An 18,870-nucleotide genomic window follows, 5' to 3' on the forward strand; every position below is an offset into this window, starting at 1 on the left:
AAAGAATTAGATTTTCATTTCTTCTTGTAGGTCCAAATTCCCATGATAAATTCAACATTGTGTAGCATCAATTCTTCCTTTATACATGTACTAGTCATGAGGTTCATAAAGATACTTTAGGCTGATATATCAATCCAAACTAAGACTTTTCTAGCATTTTTAGAGTGACATCATTTCGGATCCTTATGAGATTAAGGGACTTGATTCAAGATTAAGATAAGCATCATCATCAATATCATAAACACCAACATCACAATCATCCAGGTCAACCCTCTTGACCTATAACAATCATGGCATCCACTCAGTACCTATGGTACAACATCAATATCAACTAGTCACCATGATTTGGTTGACGCCTCAACCTCATGGTATCCAGACTAGTCCTTGTTCACCATTAGACAATTAGTGCACATAGTCCAAGTGAAACTCCAAATGACCTCAACCTAGGTCAGATGCCAAAACATGTTCTCTCTAAGTAGTTCTCTCAGAGATCCGAGTAGGATGTTGGGAGGCACTAACTAGCCTCTACCAGACCATTCTCCCTAATTCGGGTCACAACACTTGACACTAGGATACCTTTCCTAATTCTGGTCACAACATTCGACATAGAGAGAATGTTTGTCCACTAGATCATTCTTCCTAATTTAGGTCAATGTACTTGATACAAGGATAACATTCTTAATTCCAATTAGAGTACATGACACATGAAGAATGTTTGTCCATAATGTTATCTAATCCATCAAACCATTCTCCCTAATTCTAGTCAATGTACTTGACACAAGGATAACATCCCTAATTCCGGTCAAAGTACATGACACAGAGAGAAACCATATCCATGATGCAATCATCAACTTTGCTTTCTCTCAACCAGGGAGGCAATATTGAGGGTGAAAAAAATTCCCTCTAGAAAGAGGTTTCAACAGATTATCGACTATCTACTCATCAGTGGAGATATACTCAATCTTCACTACACCTTTCATATGTCATCATACAATCTTACAAGTAGCCTTTGAATCCATACTTCTTCTCAATTTGCAAATCCAGTTGCAATATACTCAGCCTCTACCATACGAGGTGACTTTCTCATTCATTATAACTAGATCCAAACTCAAACTAAATTTGGGAATCCTTGCAACTTCACAGGATCCATCATCACAAATGCACAGATGTTCGGTCTCATTCCTAAGGTTTCTCAAATTCTAGCAGAGATTGATTTAGCGGATTGACCTTGATCTATCTTCTTTGATCTCGAAGCCAACAATTTAGATTACCACTTTATATAGAGCCACTTACTCATATATCTCGAGCATAGAGAATTATTTAGTGCATTTATTAATGTCTTGCATTCTTGTGAACTTGTGTCCTAGACATATAACATAACACAAGTAATTGTAAGTTGGCTCCTACTCAGCCTCAACACTACTCGAAGCAATCATATCTTGCTTTATGCTCATCCATTAGATCATGGAGGATCCCAAACTAAAGCATCCTCCTGTAGTGCCCCTTCCATCCTGCTCACTGCCTACTCAGTTGGAATTTGTATATCCAATCAAGTGGTCATCATTTCTCCTATAATATCTTAGTCAATAATGGATTGTTCCTTGCAGATATCTCAGTATATGTTTTGCTACTATCCAATGATCATGCTTCAACTCCACTTGGAATTAAACAAGAACATTTACTGCAAACCAATGTATGGTCAAGTATTTACCAAGTACATCAGTGAGCTAATAAATTGTCTATACCTGGTAGGATCCACAGGCTTGATTCAAAACTCCTTAGTCTTTTCAAGTTTGTGATCATCCTGGTTTTCATTGGTTTTCAAGTTTGTGATCATCTTTGTAGGTATGCATACATCCTAGTATACCATGCCCTTGGTGCCTGCTTGAGGCCATATAATGCCTTATTCAATGTGCAAACATATGCCTTTATATCTTTAACTTAAAATACCGAGCGTTGATCTATATAGACTTCCTCATCAATTGTGCCATTCAGGAATGCAGTCTTGACATCCATTTGGTGGATGTTCCGTCCCATCGATGCTGCCAAAGAGACCAACGAACGACTAGTTGTATACCTTGTTGGAGCAAATGACTCTTCATAGTCAATGCCTTCTTGTTGAGAGAAGCCCCTAGCCATAAATCTTGCCTTATATTTATCAATACTTCCATCTGCGGCATGTTTTATCTTGTAGAGCCATTTGGAAGTTACCACATATTTGTCTTAAAGCCTAGGTACAATATCCCAAAATCCATTCTTCATTGTTGACTAATATTCTTCATTCATGGCATCCTTCCATTCTTGGTGATTTACAACCTCCTCAAAAGTGGATGGCTTTGATTCTATTAGTTTTTTCATGTAGGCTGCATACCTAGAATATCGTTTGGGCTTCTTGCTTCCCTGAATGTACCTTGAGCTTCTCCATGACCTTCTGCATCTAGTAGTGTAGACTTCAACTAGTTAGGTCTTTTTCTAGTTTCGGGAATTACCACAGGTTGTATAGGTTCACAGGGACCTTCATCTTCATTTTTTTATTCTTCTCCTTCCCTAGTAACTTCTTCTTCGAATACTAGAAGTTCTTCATCATTAGAGTCCATAAGGAGATCCTTTGATTTCTTGAATGCAATAATTTCGTCAAATATCACATCTCGACTAACATTTATTCAATGTCCTTCCTTTATGTAGATCATATATGCCCTAGAAGAGTTATTGTAGCAAAAAAATGTTCCCTTCATGCTTGATGGATCCAACTTCTATCTTTTGTCGTTAGGTATATGAATATATATAGGACAACCAAAAATTTGGAGATGATCCACGGTTGGTTTCTTCCCAGTGAACACTTCTTTGGGAGTCTTGTTATTTAGTGACCCATGGGGACTTCGATTTTGTATGTATACAACTGCCTTTGTAGCTTCACCCCACAAAAATTTCGGTAAATCTTGATCATGTAGCATATATTTTACACTTTATTCAATGGATTAATTCTTTCGTTCTGCAACTCCATTTTGTTTGGGATTATATGGGACTATTAGCTCTATCTTAATCCCAAACTCCTTAGAGAAGGCTATGATTTCCTTAGATGTGTATTCTCCTCCATTATTAAACCTTGATATCTTGATTCTTCTTTCTGTAGGGTTCTCTACTTCAACTTTGAATTCTTGAAATTTGGTAAATACTTCATCCTTGGATTTCATTAAGTAAACCCAAGTTTTCCTTGAATGGTCATCTGTAAATGTGACATAATATAGATGACCTCCAAGTGATTTAGGAGTCATAGGACCACAAACATCAAAATGAATAAGATCCAAGATTTATTTTGACCTTGAAGCATTGCTTCCAAATGTTCTCGTGTTGTTCTTACCCAATGCACATCCCTTGCATACTACTCCATGATCTTCTTTCAGTTTAGGGATTCCATCCACTATTGAATTTAAGGTTGGAAGGATTTTGAAATGGAGATGACCAAATATTCTATGCCAAATTTCACATGGGATAATTTCAATGTGAACTAAAGCTTGACCAAGGGGAGTTAGCAACCTATAAAGTATTCCTTCATGAATCCCAATCACTCTAGCATTTTCTATGCTTGAGTTTTTAACCCATACTACAAATTTTCCATCAATGAAAGCCACTCTATCTCCTTTATCTTATAGACTAGAAATGGAAAGTAAATTCTTATGTAAACCAGGAACAAATATGATGTTGTTGAGATGAATATTTCCTCCATTTTCCAACTCTAGCAAGGTTGATCCAATGTCTCTCATAGGATACTCTTATTATCACCAAGCTCTATGGGGTAAGAGGACTTTCCTTTTGAAAATGTTTTTTGTTGCTTGTGACGACTTTTCATGTGTCTTGATGCTCCACTATCGATCATCCAAATGTTGTCATCTTGAAATGTGCGAGTGAGTGTTGAGAAGAGTCCTTCATCCTTTGTCTTAGTCACTTCCTTCTTTGGAGTAAATAGGAGATTCCATACCTCTTTGATACCATTTTTTAGATGAATTGATACCTTTGAACACTTCTTTAGAAACTTCTTCAACGTAGTAGAGATCTTCATAATGCCCGCATCCAACCTTAGCTCTGATACAATGTTGAGAAATCTACAGGGCAATGATTATATTGATTTCTCTTTTCATGTTAACAGCTTGTGATGTATTTTAACTTTTTCTTACTTATTAGCTTCTTTACTTATTATTATGTTTGTATATCATCAAACAAATACCAAAACAAGAAGGACAAGAACACATAATATAGGTTGCAAGCCAGGGCTAAAACCTCTCCACTTGAGAGGAAAACCTACAAATCTCTTCTTTTCTTATAGATTCTTCAATTGATGAATTCCAAGACCTTTAGACCAAGACCAAGTCCAACCCTTCTGAATTATGTGCTTCCTTTGTCCAAGTCAAACCCATTCAAATCTCTTCGAGTAGCATAACTTCGACCCCCAATTGCAAAATTTCAGCCTCTGTTGCAGGTCTAAAATTTTCGGCCCTCCTGCAATAGTTGTTGCAAAAGTGTGAGCTTATTCTGTCCTCCCAAGGCTTTCTCAAACCTTCTATTGGCTTTATCTTCCTTCTTGAGCTTAAGGATGGCTTATAGTGACCTTCTTTCCCTTCCTTCTTCAAGATCGAACCTGCAGAAGAAAATCCCTATACCAACAGCAGAAACCCTCACCTTCCTTCGCATGTGTGAGAGAGAAATAGCCCAAAGACAAGTCTCCTTCATCCTCTTCCTTCTCCGTTTCCTTCTTATTCTTCCTCCTTCACTTGAATGAATGAGTGATGAATGTATTCCAAGAAGGTCGAGTTTCCTCCTTTATATAGGCTTCTCAAGGTGGACGTAACTCCTCAATTTAGACCAACTTGCCAACTGCAGGTCGACTTGGTCTTGAAGGGTATTTTGACACTTTTATGGACAAAAATAATTTTCTTTACAACTTACAATGTGCCTTATGGGGTCTTCAACTTATGACAATGACTCTTTTGACTTCTTGACCTAAGAAAAATCCTAGAAGCACTCAATGGGTGCTTGACCTATAAAATAAAAGACCTTGAGTATGAAAGCCATACTCCAAAAATAATAATAGTAATTCTTCTTTCATTTTACAGTATACAAGAATCAAAAGTACATTTCATATTTATGAAGATCAAATCTAGTTACACATTTTTCAACACCAAGCTTATGCTTGGAGGTAAATTTTAGAGATGTAAAGCTAGATCTACAAAACAAATTAGAGAATGAAATCTAAAACAAGTGCTTCAATAACAACTAGAATGAGACATTTCAAATATATCAATAATAAAATATAATCCCACTTTTAATTGATCAAATTGGGATGTGTGTTTTAGAGTGTTAAGATGACCAATAAGTAGCAATTATGAATTGCTCAATGAGATACACGGGAGTTAGATCTAATGCAATTTTTTTCAAGATCTAAATATTGGAGAGATTAACAAATTAGAATGACTACCTTAACAAAAATGAAAATGAGATTAGCCCCAAGGGTTAGCTCAATTTTTCGAGTTCCCATTGCTAAGTACCTCCTCGTTGGGAGGTGTTGATGCCCCGAAAATCATTGTATCAACATTGGGGGATAACCACCCGGTCCGGACCTTAATACAGCTCCTTTTCCGTTTGGAATGGTGGCTCCGACTGGGGATAATGGGACCAGTTTCCCAGTAATGAATAAAAGGGGTGGATGAATGATTGATTATCTAATCTAACGATAGGCGAATACTTTGATCTATCAGCAAAATAAAAGAACTACTACTAATCCCGGGAACTATTGTACTTTGAAATGTAGCACTTGATGATCTATGTCTATTGACAGGCATATAGATGACTCTATCTAATAAACATGGACATTTATTCATTCAAGGATTACTTTGTTTAAATAGTTAAACAAAGTGATTAACACAATATTGCTACACTTATCATTTATATTATCGATACATATATGATCAAAAGGAAAGCATATTGTAAACATCCAATAGTGGAAGGAATAAAGAATGTTGTTTAAAACACATATACATATATCCGATAATAGCAAAAGCGATCAAATGACAATTCATATAAAAAGAATGGATTCAGACATAGATAATAGTACCATATGAGTTGCTAATCACTCCCAATATCAATCGCTATTTGAAATTCTTCTTCGAACTCAGAAATACTTTCAAACAAAGACAGTAGTGCACATTCGCATAAAAGCTTCTTTGTCAAAATCAGAATGATTGGTCCAGTTTTATAAAAGAATATGCCTGAAGTACAGTAGTGCAACTTCAGGTTTTAAGTCATGTACAAAACTTACGACCCTTTCCAAATACATGAAAGGGTCTATAAATACTTAATTAAGCTAACTACCTATGAAACTGAAATCCTACTTAATTGGTATCAATTGATTTTGAATATCTCCTTCACAGCAATCTGGCAGTCGGCGGCATGAATCATCATTTAGGTTGTTTGCCTTTAAACCTGAGCTGGCATATCGCAAGCATTGGCTCCACTTCGGGTGGTCTGTTGAGGCGAGAATTCAGTTGGGCAGCATAGGTGGCATCCTGTATATCAGGAATGATATACCCGATTGCATCTGTAAGGCATTTGAGGGCGGCTCTTTGGCTGTATGGTTTGACTAAGAAGAACCAATAGGTGTCCCATGTCAAACTGTTAATTCCTGCGATTAATCTCCCATTTTTCTCTAGTTCCGGATAACATGACTGCTCCAATGTTTTCGCCACTGTCAATTTACCTAGAGTACATTGAGAAATCATATTAGACAAGTAGAGAGTATTATTAACCAATTCAACCAAATTACTTGTGGTTGATTTGCATCTTGAAATTTCCCTCTCTGCTTTCATTAACTGGGATTGCCATTCTGTAAATAATATCTCCTTATGTGATTCTAAAATCTTTGGTAAATTAGCCGCCTGTCCCTGATCGGTATCTTGCCACTCAAGAAAATTAGTTAATGTTTCATCGGCTTGATCCAAGTCTGTTCTAGCTTTTTCCGATTTTTCACTTATTGATGTCGTCAAATCGCATAACGGTTCCGCCTGGGCGATTTGTTGACATAAAAGCTTTATCTGTGTTATCAATGCCTTGTTTATCTGTAATGCCTCTGCTCTAAATTCAGCTAGCTATGGAAGATTCTTTGTTTTCTCTAGCTGGGCTGATAGTTGAGCAATTTGCTCATCTTTTGACTTCAGCATTTGTTCATTCGCTGCTTTCAGTTGTGCCAATGCCTCAGACAGCTCTTTCTGCTTTTGGACTACACTGTGATCAATCCTCTGTTTCTCTTCCTGCAATTGTTTAGTCAATTGATTATTTATTTGCTGTTGTGTTAACAATTGTCGTTCTGCTTGTTCCGCCTTCTACTGTGCCTCTGATAGTTGTGCTTCTAGTGAAAAGATCTCCTGGTCTTTTGTTTTTAATAAAATACTCACCTCTGATGCCTTGTCTATTGTCGCTGCCGAATAGGCTCCAGCATATTGTGATAGTCTTGTTAGGTCATTAGAGGGGTCAAATTCCTCTTTCCAAACCACGTTGCTCGTCACTATTTGTTCTGGGAATAGGGAAGGTTGATCAGTCCTTCTCCTCATCCTCTATCGTTTTACCACAGCTTTGTGTCTTGGGCTATAGAAGACATCTAAGGGAGGAATTCTTCTATTTGCAAAATAATCTGATCGGAGGGATCCTTTGGGATTATCTCTACTTCTTTCGAACTGGGTAGGCCGCTGGTTCCACTTGGAACCTGTTTTGAAGTTGTCTCCTGTGTATCAGCCGCTTTTGATGTCTCAGCTTCCTTAGAGCACTCAAGATTGCTGATGATTGAGTCGAATTGCTGCCATTCTTGGAGCAATTTCGGGTCAATTTGAGTATCTACATTCACCTCTATGATGCTCTATTCCTGCTCTTTCGTCTGGGTTTCCTCTTGTTTTTCCATATGCACTTCCTCCTGTTCTTTTGATGTAACAGGAGGTTCCTTAGTGAGTCGCTGCTCAGGCTCGCTTGATTCTGTCGTTAAGGTTGTTGCTAACAGATCTAGAGGCAAAGTTTGCAACCTCTGGTCTCTAAGTCTGTTGAATTCAACTAACCCGTCATCTTTGTATTCCATTTTGGCCAGTGATTTAACTTGGGACATTGACTCGGTTGAGGAGAACAGGTCATCGAACTTATCTTCTTTATGATCAAACTTTGTCAATTTGGCCTGTTCAAGTGCATTATAGGCGATTTTGTTTGGATCAAATCGCCTATTAGGGAGAGTTGCTAGAGTTAATGCCTTCATATTTTCAGCTTCTTTCTCTACATGTTTAAAATCATGCAAAGTGTAGACACCACATCTCAGAGGAAAAGAGGGCCAAACGTGCTTCTTATTTTTCTTTAGAGTTTGTGTAACTCCTTCGGACATAATCTGATAGGCTATCTCCCTAGCCAACAGTTTCTCGGGAATGTACAAAGGAAGGACATGAGGTTTGGCTTGGCTGCCGAAAATTCTTATATAAGTAAATTTTTCCTCTCCAAACCATCTTCCTATGGATGTCAAATCGACCCCTGCTTGGTAGGAAATCTTGGGAGCAGGTTTATCAAAAATAGAGTAATGAATGGGTAACATAAAGCCATTGCAGACTTGGTATAAATGGTGCTTATAGTAAGTTTTCCACAATTTCTGATGTTATATGTGAATGGGCATGGGGTCTTGTGAAGTCCACCTCCATCCGAGCACGGGAAATTCAGAATTAAAACACAGGGTGTCCAGGATATAAGCACTGTAGTAGAATGGGGGAATAAGCCTTTTAGTGACGCGGGTTTTGCTTCTAAAATCAAGAACTGTTGTTGCTAGCTTATCTGACAGTATAGTTGCCCAATCCATTATCTCACTATTACACACCGCTTCCATCAAAGGAACCATTTCTGTAGTGAAATTAGCGGAATCGTGCAACCCCCACAATCTACACATCATTATCCCAGCATAACAATAAGGAGAACATATAGAATCAACAAAGTACTTACCCGAAGATTCATGCTTGTGTTTTGCCAGATTTTGCCTCCAATCCCGAATGGGTTCAGATTCAATTTCGTTCTCATCTCGGAATTTCTCCAGAAATTCCTTGTTGTACTTCTTCTCTGGTACAGGCAAATGATACATTTTCCTTAAATCATTAGATTGAAATGAACCGAAGATTCTCCCATCTCTGGTGCAAAAGGTTCTATCTGTGATTGGGATTTCCTCAATTGCCCACCTCACTACATCCGTATATGGGAGAATTTGTTCCCGAGCTGCTATCCAATGAAGGAAAGAGTCGGCTAAATCTTTTAGAGTAGCATCAGATTTTCGAGTGGTATCTATTGTGGCTTGTACTGCTGTCACCTCGGGTTCTTCGGCTTCAATCAAATTATAGGTACTTTGCCAAGTAGTTTTGCCGAGTCCTAGACATGTAGTGTCGGATATCAATCCTTTTCTTTTAGTTCCTGGATCAGCGATGAGTTGTCCTATGGCTGGCGAAGCGGAAGCGATTGCAGTCTTCTTAGACTTCTTCCCCATTCTGCTTGAATCTATTGCTTCGGAAGAGTTCTGCATAGGAGTGAAAATGAACGTAATACAAAGAATTGGTAGTGCAAACCAAATATGAGCGAGATATATTGATCAATGCACAGTAAAGGATTAACTTAAAGTGGCCGCGGATACAATCTGTGAAAAGATTTTTAGACTTACTATTTCATTAAATGGCCGTTAAAACCTGCCAATCCTTTAAATGCCCATCATATCGTTTATTGGCCAAATGATTTGTTTAAGCGTGCCTTGGATGTTTTGGCGGTTGAGCGCAGGTGAATTGCTATTGGGAAGATAAGGCCTTTAATACGAATTAATCGTAATATCCCTGCTTTAACAATTCTTTGAAATTCGCGCTTTTGGCTTTATCGCAATCGGTCGTCGGGGAAAACTTAAATCGTTATATTGGTTCCTTTTAGAATCTCTGATTGCCGATAGCAAAATTGCATCGCATCGGGAGTATTAACTGAGCAGTTTGAAAAGCATGCATGGTACATCCCCGATCGCCAAAAGCGATATCGCATCGCATCGGAGCGAAAGGGACTTTATCGCATCGCATCGGAGCGAAAGGGACGTTTGTTATGATAACTCGTTATTGCCGATATCCGATAGCCTTTTGCGTGTTGTCGCGTCGGGGAAAACCAATGGGTCTTTAAGTTATGCCTCCTTTGTCATTGCGACATGCGATCTTGCGATCGCTTTATCGCAATGATAAAAGATTAATCATTTATATATTATAAGACCAAATAATTGGTTTATCAAAAAGGTTTTGTAATGTTTTCATTTTATTTTCGGACCCTTTTGAATAATACTAAGTTGATACCAATTAAAATAAAAAGGGACCCATTTCATATTAAAGTTTTGAGAATAAAATGATATGAAATGGGGGGTTGTTGTAGAGCACAACAATTGACGATTCGCTGGAAGAAGCAGTTATCTCTAAAAAGTACAGAAATACTTAAACTTTTTCAAAATAGAAATCTCATCAAAGGGGAAAATTCTAATATAACTAGGTATATATGCATTCCAAATAAAATGAAACTATCTTTGCTAATTTCTTCTTTTGTTTAAAATTAGATACATTCTAAGTTTTAAATTGGCCTCTATTGGTTGATAATCATAAAACAAAAAACTTTTCCAAATCAGCTTTTAGAATTGACTCCTTTGTCATAGGTAGAGCCTCTACTGCCAGCAAACGTTCATAGTTTCGACAGGGATACCTTTTAACCATGTTATTGTCCATTGTCCCAATCATTTCAGAGTATGATTAACAGAATGAATTCAAAACATGCTTTTCACATTTTGCATTTCTTTTCTATTTTTCTGTTATTTTGTAAGATAAAAAGCCATTGTCCTGGTTTGGTGACCAGCTGAGTGACAATGCCATTCACTGGTAGTAATTTAACAGAACAAGCTGGCTCGTGATGAGACCCCTTGTCTTATAATTCTAAGCCATTACCCTGTCTTGGTATGCAGTGTTGGTAATGTCGGTTAAACTATTTCCCTATGATCATGGTAAGCAGGCTTGTAATAAGACCTCTTATCTTTTATATCAAATATTTTAGAATTACACTCTGAGTAATCATAAGCTTTGGTGAGTGGGATGGACAATTTTCTCCTTAAGAGTAAATGGATGACAAGGTAAGAGTTAAATATGTTGAAGTTAGATTAGTTCCTATTTTGATATTGATAACCCTTTTGTGACCAATTTGAAAACATAAAATGATTTACAATATTTCTAAACTTTGAGAAGCGTTCACAAAACTTGAAGTGTGGTTTCAGAATGCAATTATACCTAGTTTCCTAGAAATTATCCCTTTTGTTTAAGACTTCTATAATTTTAAAAGCAAATATCAACACTACTTCTTTTGAACAACTTTTAAGTACAGCAAAGGTCAATGGAAGATACCTCACAACTTTATTTTCTAATGGTCCTACAAACTACAAAATTCTATTAAACTAAAAAGGAGAAGGGGTTACCTCCTCAATTGAAGAATTTTTTTAAGATAAGGCCATTAACAGGGAGAGAATCTCTCAAACCTGATAAATCTTGTAATATGAAGGTCGAATGGCCTATCTTCTCACAGATCTAAAATGGCCCAAGCCACATCTTCTGGAACTTGGTGTGTTTTCCCTTATCTTCATGGGCTTTGTCCCATTTCAGAACTAAATCACCGACTTGAAATTGTTTTGAACCAGATGAGGCTGAATCAAAGGATGACTTGATAATTTGTTGATGTTTTGCATGAATAACCTTGGCTTTTTCTCTTTCCTCTTCTAATTTTAGAATTTGGTCATGTCTAAGTTGAATAGAAGAGGAAGGGCTTTCCTCAATAAACTGAACTAGGGCTAGAGAAGGAAGGACAAGATTTGTTGGTAGCACTGCTTCTTTTCCATACACAAGATTGAATGAGGAAGAACCTATGGAAGCCTTCTGCGTTATCCTATCAGCCCACAGTGCAAATATTAAGGATTTGTGCCATTTTTTATGATTCTGTTCGATAGTTCGCTTAATAATTTTAATCAGATTTTTATTTGTAGACTCTGCTAAACCATTACCCTGGGGATAGTAATTAGCAGAATATTTCAATTTAAATCCTCTTTTAATAGCGAAATCAAACATAGCATTGCCTGAAAAGTAAGATGCATTATAAAAAACAAGAGCATTTGGGACACCAAACCTGGTAATGATGAATTGATCTATGAATTCTATAATTGCCTCGGAATTTGTTGTCTTTAAAGGAATTGCTTCAACCCACTTAGTAAAATAATCAGTAGCGGTAAGGATATACTTATGCTGTTTGGAAGAATGTGGAGTAATTTCTCCAATGATGTCCAATCCCCATTGCTCAAATGGTTGTTCAATGTTGACTGGTTGCAAAGGGAAAGCTGGTTTTCTTTGTCTTCCACTAGAAGTTTGACAAGTTCGGCATTTCCTTACATATTCATGAGCATCTCTAAACAGAGTGGGCAAATAATATCCAGCGTGAATGATTTTGTGGGTTGTTGTGTCAGCTCCAAAATGTCCTCCTGCTGGTCCATCATGTAATTCCTGCAAAACCTTTTGTGCTTCAGGTTTTTCTAGGCATCTTAATAAGATTGAATCATAATTTTGCCTAAAAAGCACATCATCAATAATTGTGAAATTTTTTGCTTTTAATCTAATGGCCCTTTTGTTTTTGTAAGACAGGTTAGGAGGTGCATATCCATTTTTGAAATAAAAGATTAAGTCAGCATATTGTGATTCAGAATCAGTAATATTTATCTGGTTGATCTCTTCGATTTGATCAGTATCACCTAATTCTTGAATGTTGGATGCTCCTGCCAATAACCTGCAAAAACCTTGGCCTCTAACAATCTTTGCTGGTTTAATTTCTAAGTCATATTCTTGAAGTGTTGTAACCCAATTTGCCCTTTTTTCACCTAATTCCCTTTGGATTAATAGTTGCCTTACCACAGGGAAAGGAACTATAACTTTTGTATGGGCTTTTAAAAGGAAGGGTCTGTAATGTTTGACAGCTTTATATACAGCAAAGGCTTGTTTTTCTACTTCGGAGTAATTCAATTCAGCACCCTGAAGATTTGAACTATAGAATGAAATGGGTGCTTCCAAATTGTGATTGTTAATCTGTGTGAGTACTGCTGCATAAGACAAATTGGATGCGATAGTATACAATGTGAAATGATTAGAAAAATTAGGAGTATTTAAAGCGGGGGCATTGATTATTGATTGTTTGATTAAATCAAACGCTTCCTTTTCTGTTGATCCCCATCTAAAGACTGAATTTTTCTTAATCATAGTTTGAAGTGGCAAAATGATTTGAGAAAAGTCTGGAACGAATCTTTTGACAAAATTGATTTGGCCTAAAAATGACTGCATGGATTTTTTATTATGAGGGAAAGGGATTTCAGAGATTTCTTTAATCCTGTCCGGATCAATATAAATGCCATCTTTAGAAACAATAAAGCCTAAGAGCTTTCCTTGGTCAAGAGCGAAGAAGGATTTTTTAGGGTTAAGTGAAATACCGTACCTTTTGCAGCGTTGAAAGATTTGATTTAAATCATGCAAATGATTGGATTTCTCTTTAGAAAATACAGTAATATCGTCTAAGTAGACAACTACTGTTTTGTTAATCAACCCTTTAAAAGCTATATCCATCGCTCTTTGGAACGTGGCTCCTGCATTAATAAGTCCGAAAGGCATTTTCTGATTCGCATACGTTCCCCATTTTGTTCTGAATGTGGTTTTGAGTCGGTCATCAGGATGGACCAAAACTTGGTTATATCCTGAAAAACCGTCTAAAAAGGACATCAACTCATGGCCTGCCACTGATTGGAGTATCTGCTCTATCGTAGGTAATGGGAAATTATCTTTTAGGCTCACCTTATTCAAATTTCTGAAATCTATACAAATCCTGATGTCGCCATTTTTCTTTCTGACAGGCACCATGTTGGAGACCCAGTTTGAGTGTCGAACGGGAAAAATAATCTTAGCTTTCAAGAGTTTATTGAGTTCAGATTTTATTTGACTCTCTAAGTTCGGATGTATTTTTCTCAACTTCTATTGAATTGGTTTCTATTCGGGAAGCATTGGAATGGTATGTTGGATGATGGATGTATCACATGTCTTTAAATCGTCATATCTCCAAGCAAAAACATGTTTATTTTTCCGTAACAGTCTAATAAATGCTTCCTTTTCTTCCACGGAAAGTCCCAATCCTAAATTAATTGTTTGAGGATTTTGCTCAGTGCCAAGGTTTATCAATTCAAACCTTAAGGTGGAACTTTGGAGCTTTGTATTGGTCATAGGTTTAAACCTGTCTTTAATATCATAAAGATCCTCAAGCTTCACCACAGGCTTTGGGATTGAATTTTCCTCGTGTTTACCTCTAATTTGAAGGTCATGCTCATTTTCCTCAATGATTTGATCATCATAGGACTTTTCAAAAGTTAAAAATTGTAAAATGTCTTCATCGTGGTTGAATACTCTCCAATTAGTGACATTGTCAGGAATCGATGGCCTAAAAATTAATTCTACTGAAAATCTATTTGGGCTATAATCTTCGGAAGGTAGGAGCTTGGAAGCAACATTGGCTAGCAAGTCGGCTGCTGAATTTTGAGACCTGGGAATGGAAGAAATATTGAATGCCGAAAAGTGGGAGGTGAGTTCCTGTACTAGCGACTGATAATGTTTGAGATGGCTAGAAAGACAATGAATTGTATTCCTTACCTATTTAATAATAATTTCAGAATCTCCAAACACTTTCAAATATTGAACCTTGAGGCCAATCGATTTATATAGTCCTCTGACTAAGGCTTCATATTCAGCTGTATTATTCGTGCATTCAAACTCTAGCCTACAGGACAACATTGTTTTTTCTCCCTGTGGGCTAACCAAAATACATCCTGCTCCTGAGCCCTCGCTAGACTTAGACCCATCGAAATATAATGAACAAAATAAAGAAGTATTAACAATTTTATTTACAGTTTCCTCAATATCATTAAAACATCTTGACTTATCTGTTTGTGAATAATTTTCGATCTAAGATGTAGAATTGTTTACTGAGAAAGGAGATGGTTGGGCAGCGAAGTTGCCAAAGAATGACTCAGATGAATAATTCCCCAAAATGTTGTTATTAAATGCTATTGGTTGGTTTTCTTGTTCAAATTTTGTAACTGTATGGGTCATGTGTTTCTCCCGATCGATTTTTATTTTACTTGGCTTTCCCTTATAGGGAAGCAACATATGGGACCAATTGGTAGAAATATACCCATGGAGTTTTTCAGACCAATCCCTACTCAAGATCAAACCATAAAATTCAGGTATATCAGCGATTAAGATATCAATTCTTTGAACTACTCTAGGATCAGTTGATAGCCTGATAGTTACTGAGTTGATTTCCCCTAAAACCTGTACTTTAGTCCTGTCCAACTGCACAATATGAATAGCGGACTTTTGGGGTTCAATGTTCAGTTTGGAACAAACTGAAGCTGGCATTATGTTAGAGGATGCCCCTGAGTCAATCAAACAGTTGTGCAGGTTTCTATTGTATATATCGTAGGTTAGAAGGAAAGGTGGAGTATGAGAATTTGATCTATCTCCAATCAAAACTGCATCAGTAGCTTCGACCATACCAGAAGGTGGTTGACCTGCATCATTTGCAGCTTTAGCACTGGGAAGGGGTGAAGTAGGAACAACATTTAATTCTTTGAGAAGCAATTTTTGTTGATGTTTCAATTTACTAAGTTCAAACATGGTAATGTTTGCCTTAGTCTTTTTCATGTCATCAACAATATTGTAATCCATTGAATCGGACACTACCAATGTCTTAGATGTTGACGGAATATTTGAGGTTGAAGGTTGGTTTTGTGGGACTGTTACAGGTGGCTTCTTCGGGTGTACCTTTTTCTTTGTTGTAGTAGCACCTGCACTCCTTTTCTTTGAAATTTTCTGAACAGGTTTGAAGGTACTTTTACTCCTAGTAGTGACAGGAAACGCTTCTTCTTCATTTTCTGTATCGGAGTTAGGTAATATAAAATCCCACATTCCATGACATTCAACAACTTCCTCTTCTTCATCAGTTGGTGAAGCTGTTTCTTCTTCTCCTTCTTCAAGATCTGAATCTGCATTAGATATAACATTCGGTGGTTTTGATTCAGTTTTCTTGTAATTCCTAAAGGGTCTTTTGGTTGAGGTTTCAGCTACTTGTTTTTTGATTTCAACCATTTCATTTGACATAGTCTTGAGGACCTTTTGTAGACCCTCCATGTCATATGGATCTTTAGGGGTTTTCTTCTTTGAATCATCTTTAAAAGAAACTTTTTTGGTTTTTCTATCTTCAAGAGCAGCTTTCTTCTCTAGAGCATTAATACGTTTCTCCACAGCAAGTGCTTCTTTCATGTTTTCAGCTAAAGTTGGTTTTCCAGCCCTGTCTACAAAAATAGCTATATTGGCAGGTAGGGCAGTTATATACCACTCGCTTCGGATTTGCTCACTTGGTTTGGAGGCCGTTGGGATTTTATTCAAGAGTTTATTGAATCGTGCATTAAATTCTTTAATTGGTTCCCTATGCTCTATCCTAAGATTGGAGAGATCATTTATTAGTGTGGCCAAAGACCTATCATCACCATACTTAGTAAGAAACTGTTCTTGGCAAGTCGTCCAACTGGTAATTGAACCAGAAGGCAAGGAAAAATACCAAGATCCTGTCGATCCTTGCAAAGTATAAGGGAAAATCCTAACGACAACATCTTGCTCCGTTACTCCCTTCAAATTAACTGCCAACATGAAGTTATTAATATGTTCCTTAGCTTTTGTTCCATCATCTGGATTAAACTTGGGTAGCCATTTCTCAGGTGCATCAGGTAATGCATGCAATGGAGCAGGCATGTTGACTACACCAGGCCTGGTCCATGGATCTGCCATTGTAACCGTAGTAGTGGATGATACTACTGTTGAACTTCCAGAAGTCTGGGAAGGAGTTGATATTGAGGATTGCGCAGGTTGGGATGTTGAAGTTGCTAATTCCTGATGAACAACAATGTGTGATGAGGGAGTGGATGGTTGACTTCACACTGGGGAAGGTGAGATGGAGGATGTGGATGAAAGTTCTTCACTGTCAGATCCTTCAGTGTTTTTCTTCGCCTTTTTCCTTTTGGGTAAAGGGAACTCAGTAGGTTTAATACTGAGCTTTCCACTCTGAAGTCTGGTGAGAGGGTGAGGTAAATTGAACTGCGAAGTCGCACTGCTTTGAGATACCTCAGATTTCTGTGGTGATATCGAGAAACTCTGAAGTTTATGGATAAGAGATTGAACTTCAGGAGATTCAAGACTTAATTGTTCTGGAGTATGGTGGGTTTGAGCAGTGGTAGTTGATTCCTCTTCTTCTTGTTTGGATACTGGAAGACCAGCATGCAATTGGGAAGAACAAGGTGATGTGGAGGGAGAATTACTCTTAGAATGGTTTGTAGATTTGGGTTTGCTTTCCATTCACAGTTGAAGCCCTCCTTCTAGCACCAAAAATGTTGATGCCCCGAAAATCGTTGTATCAACATTGGGGGATAACCACCCGGTTCGGACCTTAATACAACTCCTTTTTCGTTTGGAATGGTGACTCCGACTGGGGATAATGGGACCAGTTTCCCAGTAATGAATAAAAGGGGTGGATGAATGATTGATTATCTAATCTAACGATAGGCGAATACTTTGATCTATCAACAAAATAAAAGAACTACTACTAATCCTGGGAACTATTGTACTTTGAAATGTAGCGCTTGATGATCTATGTCTATTGACAGGCATATAGATGACTCTATCTAATAAACATGGACATTTATTCATTCAAGGATTACTTTGTTTAAATAGTTAAACAAAGTGATTAACACAATATTGCTACACTTATCATTTATATTATCGATACATATATGATCAAAAGGAAAGCATACTGTAAACATCCAATAGTGGAAGGAATAAAGAATGTTGTTTAAAACACATATACATATATCCGATAATAGCAAAAGTGATTAAATGACAATTCATATAAAAAGAATGGATTCAGACATAGATAATAGTACCATATGAGCTGCTAATCACTCCCAATATCAATCGCTATTTGAAATTCTTCTTCGAACTCAGAAATACTTTCAAACAAAGACAGTAGTGCACATTCGCATAAAAGCTTCTTCATCGAAATTAGAATGATTGGTCCAGTTTTATAAAAGAATATGCCTGAAGTACAGTAGTGCAACTTCAGGTTTTAAGTCATGTACAAAACTTACGACCCTTTCCAAATACATGAAAGGGTCTATAAATATTTAATTAAGCTAACTACCTATGAAACTGAAATCCTACTTAATTGGTATCAATTGATTTTGAATATCTCCTTCACAGCAATCTGGCAGTTGGCGGCATGAATCATCATTTAGGCTGTTTGCCTTTAAACCTAAGCTGGCATATCGCAAGCATTGGCTCCACTTCGGGTGGTCTGTTGAGGCGAGAATTCAGTTGGGCAGCATAGGGGGCATCCTGTATATCAGGAATGATATACCCGATTGCATCTATAAGGCATTTGAGGGCGGCTCTCTGGCTGTATGGTTTGACTAAGAAGAACCAATAGGTGTCCCATGTCAAACTGTTAATTCCTGCGATTAATCTCCCATTTTTCCCTAGTTCTGGATAACATGACTGCTCCAATGTTTTCACCGTTGTCAATTTACCTGGAGTACATTGAGAAATCATGTTAGACAAGTAGAGAGTATTATTAACCAATTCAACCAAATTACTTATGGTTGATTTGCATCTTGAAATTGCTCTGTCT

Source organism: Pinus tabuliformis, chromosome 6 (genome assembly GCF_031772625.1).
Source record: "Pinus tabuliformis cultivar Carrire ecotype Pingquan chromosome 6, CPIR1, whole genome shotgun sequence".
NCBI lineage: Eukaryota > Viridiplantae > Streptophyta > Pinopsida > Pinales > Pinaceae > Pinus > Pinus tabuliformis.